The sequence below is a fragment of the Microcebus murinus genome, chromosome 24 (genome assembly GCF_040939455.1).
Source record: "Microcebus murinus isolate Inina chromosome 24, M.murinus_Inina_mat1.0, whole genome shotgun sequence".
In the NCBI taxonomy this organism is placed as follows: domain Eukaryota; kingdom Metazoa; phylum Chordata; class Mammalia; order Primates; family Cheirogaleidae; genus Microcebus; species Microcebus murinus.
In genome coordinates, this window is record NC_134127.1 from 23,996,752 (window position 1) to 24,011,499 (window position 14,748).

At 34.8% G+C, this 14,748-nt stretch overlaps 1 protein-coding gene across 16 annotated transcripts in view; it reads left to right on the forward strand.

The window, feature by feature from the left end:
- HMBOX1 (homeobox containing 1) overlaps positions 1-14,748 on the forward strand; it is a 149,404-nt gene that overhangs the window by 73,060 nt on the left and 61,596 nt on the right. The window lies entirely within an intron of this gene.

Here is a 14,748-nt window from a genome sequence, read left to right on the forward strand (position 1 = left end):
GTGGTCTTTCTTTCTTGGGTCTCGATAATTTATAAAACCCTTAAAAAATTAACTGTGCCTTAGTGGTTAGAGAAACCAGAAACTCTTTCACCTACATTGTAGTTGCTACATTGTTATACTTTGTACACTGATGGGTATAAAAGTTAATTTCCCCTAGCTTTTAGTAACACTACCAGCCACTAGCAAGCTATATGACCTTGGGCTTTTCAGCCTCTGTGCTTAAGTTTTCTTCTACAATGAAATACTTGGATCTGATCTTCAGTAGTACCTTCCAATTTTAAGAAATTGTTTCTGTTCTCTAGTCAGAGATACATATTGAAGTTAATTTACCTAAAAGGTGGTTACTGATCATTAATTTGGTTAAAAATGAAACCTCAGATTTTAGAACTCTTACATTTCATCCCAAATATCTAAGGTCGGCCAGTATTTATGTGTGTGTGATATATTACACTCGTAATATATTTTTATAAATGACACTTCTATTCATGGTAAAAGACTTTAATTGAAGACATGTCCTTCTGTGTAGAAGTCTTATACTGAAGGACTGTGTGTGGATTTAATTGTTATAGTCTTTAGGTATTTTTCAATAAGATATTTAAAATATATTATTATCCTTTATCTTTGCGGACTAAGTTATAGTGCTTAAGGCAGTGTTAAGGGCAAGTTAAGCAGGTTTTATTCAAACTCACTGATGTGGACTATAAAAAGGAGTGTTGTCTTTTTAGTGCTTATATGTCAGCCTCCATGACTAGAAGCAATAGTATCTTCTAGTTTAAACACCTCAAAAACAAAATTGTAGTGTTACAGAATAGCATTACAAAGTTGACTTTTTCAGGTGAAAATATTTCTAAGTATGTTGAATACACTGAATCTTGAATCATCTTGAATTTTTAAAATAGTAGCTTTGAACCCTATCTAACATTGATGCAAATTATAATAAAATAACTTTAAAAAGCATTTCTTAGGCATAAAAGCATTAGATGTACCATAATGGGTAACTATCAAATATAGTATTGCCTTTTTGAAAAGGGAAACTGAAAGATATATTTTCACATCTGGCTACTCAAAATACAATCTATAGAACAGCAGTATTGGCTTTACCTGGGAGCTCCTTAGACTTGTAAAAATACTGAGTACCACCCTAAACCTGCTGGAACAGAATTTATAGTTTAACCAGAAGCCCAGGTGATTTTGATTTGAGAAGTATGATTCTAGGAGACTGGTAAACTTTCTTGACATTAGCTTCAATGGATCTGCATTGCCTCACTCAGTAATAGTCACCATGATGCTATCTCCTGGTTTATGAAAGCAAGAGTTGAAAATATATTTATATATTTATTATCTGTTGTATCACATGGACCTTCCTTTTGCTGCTTTAATTATGGGATTTGATAGTGTTAAAATTTTCCTCCATTTTAGCCTCACCCCAACTTGTTCTTCCTGCTTTTCATTTCTACTCAAAAAGCTTGGGTTGGGTTCATCTTCCCTTGATCAGAAATCTTTGATGGTTCTCCTTTGTCTAAAAAATGTAATTCCTCATAATCTGTCTCCAGTCTCCTTTTTTATTGCCATCTTCTATTTAGTATACTCCCAACTGAATTCTACTACTTACCATTTCCAGAATTCTGGTCACTTGGATGCTTCCAAATTGTTGGTTGTGCCTAGGATGCCTTTCACCTCCTCGTCTCAGCCTTATCAATTTCTGCTTAGCAAGATCTCGGTTGTCATCCTCATTCTAACTTCTTTGACCACTTTAGCCCATACACATCTCTTTTTTCCTTAAATTAATTACACTTAGTTCACCACTCTAAGATTTAATACTCATTTCAATTATGTATTTTGGAATAATGTTTTTCAAAATCAATGACCTTTTATTACATATCCTCAAAGAGTCTAGCCTTGTACATGTACTCTGAACATTCCATGTTTACCACACTTCCTTGCATTGTACATGTACTCCGAACATTCCATGTTTACCATGCTTCCTTATAGAGCTGCTGTGTAATGAAAAAAAGTACTAGTGGTGCTAACACAAGCTATACATATGAAAAATTGTCCAATGTGACTTTGTTCAGTGGTGTGCTTTCTCCAGAAATAAATTTTTTTTTTTTTTTGAGACAGAATCTCACTTTGTTGCCTGGGCTAGAGTGCTGTGGCATCAGCCTAGCTCACAGCAACCTCAATCTCCTGGGCTCAAGCAATCCTCCTGCCTCAGCCTCCCGAGTAGCTGGGACTATAGGCATGCGCCACCTTACCCGGCTATATATTTTCTATATATTTTAGTTGGCCAATTAATTTCTTTCTATTTTTAGTAGGGATGGGGTCTCGCTCTTGCTCAGGCTGGTTTCAAACTCCTGACCGTGAGTGATCCTCCCGCCTCGGCCTCCCAGAGTGCTAGGATTACAGGCGTGAGCCACCACGCCTGGCCCAGAAATAATTATTTATTTGCTCAAGAAATGCTGCGTGCTTTTTTGTCCTTAAGGAACTTGTAGTTTTCTTTTATCTACTTCAGTTATTTATATAAGGCCAGGGGAATGAGGATGATTGATAACCAGATTGGTTCATTGTCCTATTGGTCAACTTACTGAATTTCTGTTTTTCTCATGTATTATTGTGTTACATTTTTCACCCAGCCTGTCTAGCCCTCAAACTAAACTCAGGGGCAAGGCTTCTCATTACAGAGAAGAGATTTTGCTAGAGAAAAGTGACTTAGTGAGAACCTAATAAAGTCTGGCACTCTTAATTGGTCCACCCAGGATAGAGTGAGGCTTGGTAAGGAGGCCTTCTGGTTACTCAGACTCCCTCCTTGGAGTACCTAATCAGTATGTAGACACATTTTCCTATCTTTAAACAAATCAGTCAAATGCATCTTCGAAGAATATCTACCTGATGAAATGTACCCCAAAATAAAGTGTAGGATGTGGTGTTCCAGAATCTTGTCCTATAACAGATTCTCTTAAAGTCAGTTAAGTTCAGCTCTAATATGTGAAATAAGTCAACCTTGAAATAAAATGAGAACAAGTGGTGCATAACAAAAGAAAATGCTAAATAAAAAAGTGTAATGAGGTGCAAAATTATAACACATGTACTTGTTCCCAAAACAGATACAGAAGTTTCTTTTTATAGATTCAGAGGATTTCTATAATAAGATAAACAAGAAGTTCATGGGTGGGGTCTGTATAAATAATATCCTACTGATAGGAAAAATGACAGTATAAACAGGATATAATAACAGTGCCTGCTGAATTCCCAGCATGTTATTTGTAGCTTCTTTCACAGTCACAGCTGCTCCACCAAGGGTGGATTTTACCTCGGTAAGAGGTCAGCCAAGATTCCAAATTCTCACTAACAATGGTGGGGTGGTGAGCATAGCCTTTGCTTTGGTAATAAACACGTGTATTCTGCTTTAACTTTCAGAGTAAGAAAGCTGTTTAAGAATGCTTAAAACATTTTTTTAATGACCTCTGGGGAAAAAAATCAGGCATGCAGAATAAATGAGTAAATGGGCAGCTTGATGAGTACTTATCAGCCAAAGAAATATACTAATAGGATTCATGTCCTCTGAAAAAATGAATACATGGAAGAAGAAAAATCATTTAGCATCTCCGAATTTTAAGAAATTTATCACAATTTTGTTTTCTTGAATAGTAGTATAATAGAAAAGCAACATAATACCAAGGTTCTAGTCTTTCTGTCATTTCATAGCCTTGTGACCCAAAGCCTCATTTTTCTTCTTTATAAGATGAAGGACTTTGACCTAATAGTTTCTTTCTTAGTCCCCTTGGTCTGGCTGCTATAACAAAATACCATAAACTGGGTAGCTTATAAACAACAGAAATATATACTCAAATTCTGAAGGCTGGGATATTTGAGGTCAAGGTAGATTCCTTATCTAGTAAGAGCCTCCTTTCTGGCTCATAGAGCATGCCTTCCTGCTGTGTCTTCACATGTGGAAAGGGTGAGGGGTCTCTCTTGGACCTCTTTTGTTAAGGCATGAATCCCATTCATGAGGGCTCCACCCACAGGACCTAATCTCACCTCCCAAAGATCCCACCTCCTACTACCATCATCACTTGAGGTGAGGATCATCAGACCATAGCAGTTTCTATCTTTTCTAGTTGTCAAATCCTAATCTGTTTTTAAATGGTAAGTACATTTAACAGGGGCAGCTTACCTGTGTCCATTATTCTCCTTTCCAAAATGCAAGAATTTGTGTAAAGACAAGTTCTGAACTGGTTTTAGAAATGTTTCAACTGTATTCAGATCACTTCCCTTTTATGCTTATCTTTAAAATGAAGAATAAAAACACTACATATTCTATTTAACTATCATTTCTTTACAAAGGTGGATATATATTGATCCTCTGCCTGATCAGAGAACTTCAGAATAGATATTAAAAACCAATTAAAGTGTCAATATACTTTTTAAAAAAATAAACTTCATTTTTTTAGAGCAGTTTTAGTTTCACAGCCAAGTGAGTAGAGAGTTCCATACACCCCCTGTCCCACCTCTTATACACAGCCTTCCCCACTATCACTATCCAGCACTAGAGGGCTACCTTTGTTACAGGCAAACCTGCACTGACAGGACATTGTCACCTGAAGTCCATAGTGTACTTCAGGGTTCACTGTTGGTGTTGCATATTCTGTGGGTTTCAGATAAACATATAATGACATGTATCCATCATCATAGTATCACACAGAATAGGTTCACTGCCCTAAAAATCCTCTGTGCTCTGCCTGTTAATCCCTGCCTTCCCCCTAACCTCTGGCAACCACTGATCTTTTTACTGGCTTCGTAGTTTGGCCTTTTCCAGAAAGTCATATAGTTGGAATCATACAGTATGAAGCTTCAGCTTGGCACCTTTCACTTAGTAATATTCATTTAAGTTTCCTTCGTGTCTCTTCATGGTTTGATAGCTCATTTTCTTTTAGTGCTAAATCCATGTTCCATTGTCTAGATGTCACACAGTTTATTTATCCATTCACCTACTGGAGGGCATCTTGGTTGCTTCCAGTTTTGGGCAATTATGAATAAAGTTGCTATAATAAGTAGAATGTATATCTACCCTAGAAAAGCAATGTTGATAGAGCCTAAATCACAGACTATGGAATTATCTTATTATAATACAACTAGATATAATTATCTTGCTCATTTAACAAAATTTTATGAGTTACTGTCTAATAGATTTTGCCAGTTTTATGTAGATCTCCAATTTGAAGACTTGTCTGTCAACAAAATGGGCAGGTTTCTGCATGTGAGATATAATTCTGTCTCCAAATTGAAAAGGTTTAGAGGGTTTTTGGGGTTTGTTATTAGGAGAAACCTTCTTTTCAAATCTTCTTTGAATGGACGTCATTAATTCATATTATAATTGTTTTTGTAGAGTGCATTTTGGGATTTTGTTTTTTACTTTGCAGCCACAGGAGAATAAGAACAGATGTTGTTCTGTGGATCAAAAAATTCTTACTTTTTATCTCATTATCTTCCATGTTCTTCTTCAATTTATTGGGAAACTATTTTCTTATAAACATAACACATGAAGATGCCTTTTTTCCCCCATAGGATAAAACCAGCCTCTTCCATATCTAAATGCCCATATTTTCTCACTTGGGTGATAGCTAAGTGAAAAAATGGAGTGAAATAATTTTGAAGGATATATTTTGTTAGAAAATCAATTCCCTTCAATTATTGAAATTCATTGTCCTGCTAGGGCTTTCATCATCCCAAATGCAATACATAGGACCGTACATTTTTAGTGTAGAAGTTAGGAAGGTTGATTTGTCAAGTATAAAATTCAATCTCTCTTCCACCTGTTTTTAAAGTAGAAAATGTATTTTAAAAAATTTTATTGTACCATAAACCTGGACAGTAACTTATAAAGGTTAGGCAAAGATGTGAGTTTTTCCCCTATTTAGTAATTTTCATTTTTGTTTCTCTCTAGTTCTTGTTTCCTAAGACTGTGGAGATAAACCCATACTTAAGGTGTAGGGTTCCTTTAATTGTTGTGTGAAATATTTCTTGCCTAACATAATTTAATTTGTCTTATATTTAAAAACCCAAGATGAATAAATGACAAAAAAGAGAAAGTGATACTCTGCCATGATGATAAGAAAGTCAGGCCAGGCATGGTGCCTCACCCCTGTAATCCTAGCCCTTTTGGAGGCCAAGGCAGGAGGATCACTTGAGGTCAGGAGTTTGAGACCAGCCTAAGCAAGAGTGAGACCCCACCTCTACAAAAAAAAAAAAAGTACAAAAATTAGCTGGGTGTGGTGGCATGCGCCTGGAGTCCCAGCTACTTGGGAGGCTGAGGTAGGAGAATAACTCTTGCCTAGGACTTTGAGGTTGCAGTGAGCTATGATGTTGCCTCTTCACTCTAACCTGGGAGACCCTGTCTCAAAAAAGAAAGAAAGAAAGTCGGAAAGTATCTGTGTTTGATAAAATAGCAAAACCTGAAGTTTGGCTGTAGTCCATGTTGATCTTCAGGCAATAATTTAAGTAACTTCCTTCAGAAGGCTATGAAGAGAAAAACTGCCACATTTTGTAAAGTATAGATATGGTCCTTCATCCCTTAAGGAATTGTCCTGTTAACTCTTCGGGTTTCACTAAGGGATAGATCTTGAATCAAAGGATTCAACATCAGTTGTTGTAATACAATTTGTTCTGTAATGTGTAGTTATTAAACCTGGTTAGATAAGGAACTGAAGCTTGAACTAACCAAACTACAGCTGAGGGCCTTGACTGATATCTGAGAGACCTATAAAATTTTGAAGCAATGGTTCAAATTCTTTTGGCTTATAGGAAGGATTTTAATATCAGGATATGTCAACTTCATCTAAATTTGACTATCATCAAATTTGATCATCATTTGATCCTCACAAAATAAACTTTGACATATGCAAGGGAAATGTGCTTTTTTTCTTTGTTTTTAATCACGTTTATTGAAATAAAATTTATATAAGAGTATAGTTCTCTGAGTTGTACCAAACTTATACAGTGATTTAACCATTACCAAAATCAATATACAGAACATTTTCAGTATTCTAACTAGTTTTCTCATGCCTATTTGTAGTCAAATACTTCCCCTCGCCCCCAGTCGCTGACAGCTACTCATCTACATTTTATCAGTATTTTTTTCCCTTTTCTAGAATTTCATGTGCATAGAATCATACAAAACATGTGTCTGGCTTTTGTGTCTGGCTTCTTACACTTAGCATGATGCTTTGAGATTCATTAGTGTTGTTATACATGTATCTGTAGTTCAAAACTTTTAACTGCTGAGTAGTATTGCATTGAATGGGTATAATAAAGTTAGTTTATCCATTAATCAGTAGATAGACATTTGGATTGTTTCTAAGATTTGGCTTTTATGAGCTAAGCTGCTGTGAACGTTTGTCTACAAGTTTTTGTGGGGGCATATGCTTTCATTTCCCATGGGTAAATACCTAGGAGTGGGATTGTGGGGTTGTTGGTAAAGACATGTTAAACTTTTTAAGAAGCTGCCAGACTGTTTTTCAACGTGGCTGCACCACTTTGCATTCCCACCACCAAAGAATGAGAGTTCTGATATATCTGCATTCTCTTTAGCACTTGGTGTAAGTGCTTCTCTTTACGTTTAGTCATTCTAGTGCATATGTAGTGGTATCTCACTCTAGTTTTATTTTGCATTTTTCTAATGACTATGTTCAGCATCTTTTTATGTGATCATTCGTTATTCATGTATCTTCTTAGGTGACATGTCTGTCAAATCTCTTGCCTATAGTTTTTTGTTTGTTTGTTTGTTTTTGTTGGTGGTGGGGGCAGGTTTTGAGACAGAGTCTGTCACGTATCCCCCCCCACCCGTCTTCCCGCCAGTAGAGTGCAGTGGCGTCATCATAGCTCACTGAAACCTCAAACTTGTGGGCTCAAGCAATCCTCCTGCCTCAGCCTCCCAGTGTGCTAGGATTACAGGCGTGAGCCACTGTGGCCAGCCTCATTGTTTTTTAATCAGGTTGTTTGCCTTGTTTATTATAAGAGCTGTTAGTATATTCTGGGTATAAGTCCTTAAATAGATGGATATACATATTTCTTAGCCTGAGGCTTGCATTTTTATTTTCTGAATATTATCTTTCAAAGAGCAAATGTTTTTAATTTTTATGAAGTTATTTTTGTTACTTTTTCTTTTATGGCTCTTGCTTTTTGTGTCCTAAGAAAATTTGCCTCAAAGCTTTTTTTCGCTCATTTTTCCTAGAAGTTTTATAGTTTTAGCTTTTACATTTAGGTCTATGGACCATTTCAAATTAATTTTTGTATATGTGTAAAGTAAGAGTTGAGGCATAGTCTTTTTTCATATAGAGATCCAGTTGTTGGAGCACCATTTGATGAAAAGTCTAGTCTTTCCCATTCAGATGCATTTGCACCTTTGTGAAAAATCAATTGAACATATATGCAAACTCTATTTATGGGCTCTCTACTCTGTTCCACTGATCTTTGTGTCTACCTTCATACCAATACAAAACTGTAGATTATTATAGACTTATAGTGTAAGTATTGAAATCAGAAAATGTAATTCCTCCTAGCTTTGTTTTTCTTTTTCAAGATCTCTGTTGACATTCTAGGTCTTTTGTATTTTCATACACATTTTAAAATCAGATTTTCAGTTTTTACAAAAGAGTGATTTGTAGTGAGATTGGGAATGAATATATAGATCAATCTGGCATTAGGAATTGACATCTTAATCATTGAGTCTGAATCAGGAATATGGTATATCTCCACTTATTTAGGTCTTTTTTATTTTCTTTCAACCATGTTATAATATTAGTTTTCAGTGTACAGATCTTGCACATATTTTCTTAAATTCCTCTCTAAATATTTTATATTTTGTTGCTATTATAATGGTAATGTTTTTAATTTTAATGTCCAGTTTCTTGTTTCTTATATCATGGAACAATTGATTTTGGTATATTGACCTTAAGTGAACTTACTTAACTCATTTATTTGTTCTAGTAGTCCCCCTCCCAAAAGTTCTTAGGATTTTCTACACAGGTAATCATGTTCTCTGTGAAGAGAGATAATTTTACTTCTTTCTTTTTAATATGTGTTTCTTTTTTGTTTTGTTTTTTTTTGTTTGTTTGTTTTTGCTTTATTAGAATGACTAGGACCATCAGTTCAGTCTTTCAGTCTTGAAGGTGAGAACCTTGTTCCTTGCCTTGTTCTCAATCTTAGGGAGCAAGCATGCTGTCTTTCACCATAAAGTATGCTTTTCGTAGATGCCCTTTATAAAAATGCCTTTCAAGGAACGTGTTCTTCTGTTTTTAATTTCCAAGAGTTTTTATCATGAATGAATGTATTTTGTCAAATGCTTTTTCTACATTTTCTGAGATGGCCACATGTTTTTTTCTTTCTTAGTCTTATTAATGTGGTGAATCACATTGTTTTGTATTCTGGGAAAACCCCTACTCTGCCACGATACAGTGTCGATTTTATATCATTTGCTGTGTTCCTGAGGGGTAGCATTTATGTTCTATTTTGTTTTATTTTCCTGTTCTTGTAATGTCCTTGTATAGTTTTGTTATCATGATAACATTGGCCTCATAAGATAAGTTGAGAATATCCCCTTCTCTTATATTTTCTGGAAGAGTTGGTATAAAATTGGTAATTATTTATTCCTTAAATTTCTTTGAGATTCTGCCTTTTTAATTAGTGAATATTTTATATTAATCATAACTTACCACCTAGATCTGATCCCATAGGGTTTGTACCCTATACTGAAATCATAGAACAGTAGAGATAATTGGGCCTTTGATAACTTTTAAGATTGCCACATTTTCCTACATGATTTTACCCTTGGCAGGAGTATTTCTCTCCTGCCTGTTGCCTTAAATAACAGCATCACAAACAATAAACCAAATTGGATTAGTTTTAAGACAGTAGTGGCTCTTCCCTTGTGCCCTTGTGATGCCTGAGTTAAGAACATAGAGTTTACTTGCTAAGCTATGATATTTTGCTTCCTATAGTAGTTTTAAAAATATTGAGTGCTAGATCTCCCAAGCAGATCCATGGCCACCATCTTGGTTTTGAACCCATTAACTTTAAAGTACATGTCCAATATTATGTTGTCCCAGGCTTGTCACTGTTCTTGATAAGAAACATAAGTTCTTAGAAACATTCTTAATGTGATCTTTTATTTAGTGTTTTGAGCCATTTTAAGAACTAGAATATGCTGTTTGCTTAAAAGTGTTCTTCTTTGATAGTTTTAAAAATTTTATTCTTCACTCTCAAGCCCTTTTGTTGCTAAACAGTTGTCTAAGGACATACATTACCAGTTAGTCTTGATTTTTCTGGGAGATAAAGTGTCTGAAATGTTTGAGTGCTGTATTAAAATAATTACTGTGCATAATAAGATTTAATAAGAAGACTATCTCTTATACTGTTGTTTGGCCACATTTTTTTTCACTTTTTCTGTAATTATGCTAAATTCCTACCTGAATAGCACGCAGCCATCCAAGTGAGTTACAGATGACCAATGGCTCTACTTTTTACTAGTGTGTACCCTCTTAGCTAAACCTTTTTTGCAGGGGGGGAGGGTGGATATTTTTAGCTATAATTTATTTAGCACTTACCAAGTGCTAATGTCGTGCTGTTTTATATATTTGAGAGGCAAGTGTAATGCCCTCAGTTACATATGAGAAAACTTATTCTAAAGCAGTTTGACTCATTTGCCCATAGTCATGCAGCTAATTGCTGTGTGTATTGCTGCAAAACCAGTGTTTTCTACATAGCGACTCAGTATGTAGAGGAAAGTAGAGTGGTCAAGAGTGTGACTTTGAGAGTGGACTGCCTAGATTCAAAATCTGATTTCCATCCCTTACTAGTTATGTAACTTTGGCCAAATTATTGAGTGTCTTAAGCCTAAATTTCTACTTCTGGAAAATGGTAATAATAATAATACCTACCTAAAAGCATTCTTGAGTGAATTAAATGAATTAGTTTAGGTAAAATTTCCAGTGGCACATGGTAAATGCCATAGAAGTTTTTCTTTTCTTGCCGTTATTAACCATTATAACTGCTTAATTTTCAGCAAGCAATCATTTGCCATTCATTTCTCTCTAAAATGACTTTCCTGAAGCTAAGCTTCCTGGGACTAAATATGTTAAACATAATTTTTATAGCCTTGGTCCACTTACTAATTAACTTTTAAAAAAATAGATAAATTTACTTTTTATATTAGAAAATACATTTGTGTGATTCAAACTCCAGAAGTAACTTTAGAAGGGGTATATGGTGCTAAATCTGTCTCTTTTCTCTGTCCCTCAGCCATAATCCCCCTCCCAGAAAAGACTACTGTTACTAGTATCTTCAGAGACATTTTATGCATTTATGAGCAAATAAGTGTATTCGTAGTCCTTTTCTCCATTTTGTGTCAAATCTAAACCTACTTTTTTTTAACTTAGAAATTATCCCATATCTGTTATATAAAGAGTATCACTGTTTTTAAAAAGTACATAGTAGGCCAGGCACGGTGGCTCATGCCTGTAATCCTAGCACTCTGGGAGGCCGAGGGGGGCGGATTGCTCGAGGTCAGGAGTTCGAAACCAGCTTGAGTAAGGGCGAGACCCCATCTCTACTATAAATAGAAATAAATTAATTGGCCAACTAATATATAGAGAAAAAATTAGCTGGGAATGGTGGCGGATGCCTGTAGTCCCAGCTATTCGGGAGGCTGAGGCAGCAGAATTGCTTGAGCCCAGGAGTTTGAGGTTGCTGTGAACTAGGCTGATGCCACAGCACTCACTCTAGCCTGGGCAACAAAGCGAGACTCTGTCTCAAAAAAAAAAAAGTACATAGTATACAATCTTCTAGACACTATTATTTTCAACCAACATTTAACAATTCAGTAACTATTGTACTTTTTGCCTTTATTCCACATAGAAGGTACTAAATACTTGTTTAATATAGTGAGATATATGTAGATAAAGATTTAGATAAGATTTCAATTTGATGATGTATTATTCTTTAAAATACTCTGTGTAAGTGGCATTTTTTTTAAGCTTATGTATACCCCTTTTGACCATGTAATCTATTTTTTTAGGAATTTATCCTATGGAAATATTTGTTTATGTCTAGAATAATGACTATACAAGATTATTTATTATAGCATATTATGTGATAGCAAAAGGCTAAGTGTCTATCAGTAGGGGGCTAGTTAGGTAAACTATAATACCTCTATATTGTGGAGTACTTTTTGTCCATAAAAGAATAAGGCAGCTCTGTGTGTCTCCAGGGGAATGAGAAAGGGAATGGGTTGTAAGGTATGAATGGAGGATGACTTATTTTTGTTCCTTGTGGATTTTGTACTTTATGCATAAGTTCTGTATTTAAAAAAAAATAACGTTCAAGCACCAGTTTTAAAAACAAATACCACTTCACAGGCTCAACAATAATGCGTACTGGCTAGATTCAACTCAAGGGTCACCAGTTTGCTCTATGTGCTCTCTGATACCAATCAGAATCCCAACAAGATTTTGTTGTTTTGACAAGATGAATCTGAAGTTCATCTGTAAGAAAAAATGCATAAGACTAACTGGAAGATTCTTTAAAGAGAATAGGAGAAAAGGTTTGAAGAAATTTGCCCTACCAGATATTAAAATATACTATAATGGTTTTAGTAAGTAAAACAAGGTCATTTTGTCAGATGGATATATCTGTTGTATACAACAGAGTTCATTAATAGATCCTTGGATATAAGCAAATTTAGCTCAAATAAAGGAATCCTTTCAAATCTCTAAGGAAATAACATTTTTCCATTGATTGTCTATTTAAAAATGAAAAAATTTAAAAATTGTCAAAATGAAAAGAAAACATCATACCAGAAACAAAAATCTTTATTCCATATGGAATACAGAACTAAATAAATATATTTTAGAAACTAGGGAAAAGATTTTATTCTAGTGTTAAAAGAAAATAATGAATATTTTTATTATTTTGAGATAGGAAAAGCTTTCCTAAGCAATACATAAACCCTAAAAGATAAAGTTATATAGATTTAGCTGTATAAAAATCTTAAGCATATGTCCAATAAAAGACATTGTAAATGAGTCACACTGAAAGGTATTTACAGCATTATAGAGCAAAAGACTGATATATCAAAAGAGCTCTTGAATGAAATAATGTCATTCACAGCAACATGGATGGAACTAGAGACCATCATCCCAAACGAAGTATCTCAGTAATGAAAAAAAACAAATACCACATGTTCTTGCTAATAAGTGGGAGCTAAATGATGGGTACACATTTTTTGCATGGATGCAAAAAAGATGTAAAGGACGTTGGAAACTAAGAAGGGTGTGTGGGAGAGGAGTGAGGGATAAAAACTTACCTGTTGGGTACAATGAACATTGTCCTGGTAACAGGCACACTGAAAGCCCTGACTTCAGCATTATAAAGTGTATCCATGTAACAAAAACTTTCGTACCCCTTTAATATTTTGAAATAATAAAAAAAAGTTCTTACAAGTTAATGGAAACAACTAATAATCTTGTAGAAAAATTTGCAAAGGATATTAGTGTATAAGTTACACAAGACAAAATATAAATGGCCAATAAACGTGAAAAGATTTGAAGCCTCTTTGAAAATTAAATAAGAACAATTTAATTGCAAGATAATGGGAGGTTTTGCCCATCAAATCAGCAAACTTTAGAAAATTGAGGGATACTGCTTGTCTACTTCTGTCCATCAAAATCCAGCAAAAACAATAAAAGCAAACAAAAATAGAAGAAAAACTTTATCTTCAATGAAGCAATAGCTAAAATCGTAAAACATAAATCCAGAATGAGAATTCTGGATCAAAACAAAGGAAAATGATGGGCACCAACACATGCCTCCAACACAGGCCTGGGGAAGAAAGTAGATTTCCCTGAAAGTATTGTAGTTATGAAAAGCTAAGATAAGTTCTGTGATCTTTTGTTTAAGGGTTCCAGTTTTATGTTGATGGGCCAATAAGAATGATGGGAATATTCCTATATAGAAATCCCATACCCATCAACAGTCATTCCCCAGGCCCACATGCCCCCAGCCCCTGGTAAGCACTAATTTACTGTCTCTCTCTGTAGATTTACCTATAGACAAATTTCTGGACATTTCATAAAATGGAAGCATACACACCATGCCCAGCTGATTTTTAAGTTTTTTTGTAGAGATGGGGTCTCACTTATTGCCCAGGTTAGTCTTGAACTCCTGCCTCAAGCGATCCTCCTGCCTCAGCCTCCCAAAGTGCTAGGATTACAGGTGTGAGCCACTGAGCCCAGCCTAGGTTTTTTGTTTTTTGTTTTTTTAATTTCTTGTGTTGAAATCAAACTGCATCTAATGTTTGTACATTTTAAAATTCTGTCTATAATGTGATCCCACTTTAGTAATTACTTCTCCTTATCCTATGTATAATAATGCTTGGAATGATCTTGGAATAAGTAGTTATTTCTAAATGATGAGATTTTGGGTATGTTTTTTATTAGCTTTCCTCTTGATTTTTCCTTTCCTCTAAATTGCTTAGAACTTTTTGTATAATGAACATGTATTATATTCACAAAAAAAGTCAGACTTCTAAACACAGTTTCATAATATTCAATAATGGTGAGAATATAGGGAAACATTCTCATCTCTGTTGGTTAGATTATAAAATTGAGTACAACCTTCTTTAGGGGACAATTTAGTGACATCTATCACTAACATAAATGCTGCTCATATGCTTCAAATCAAAATTTCATTCCTGTG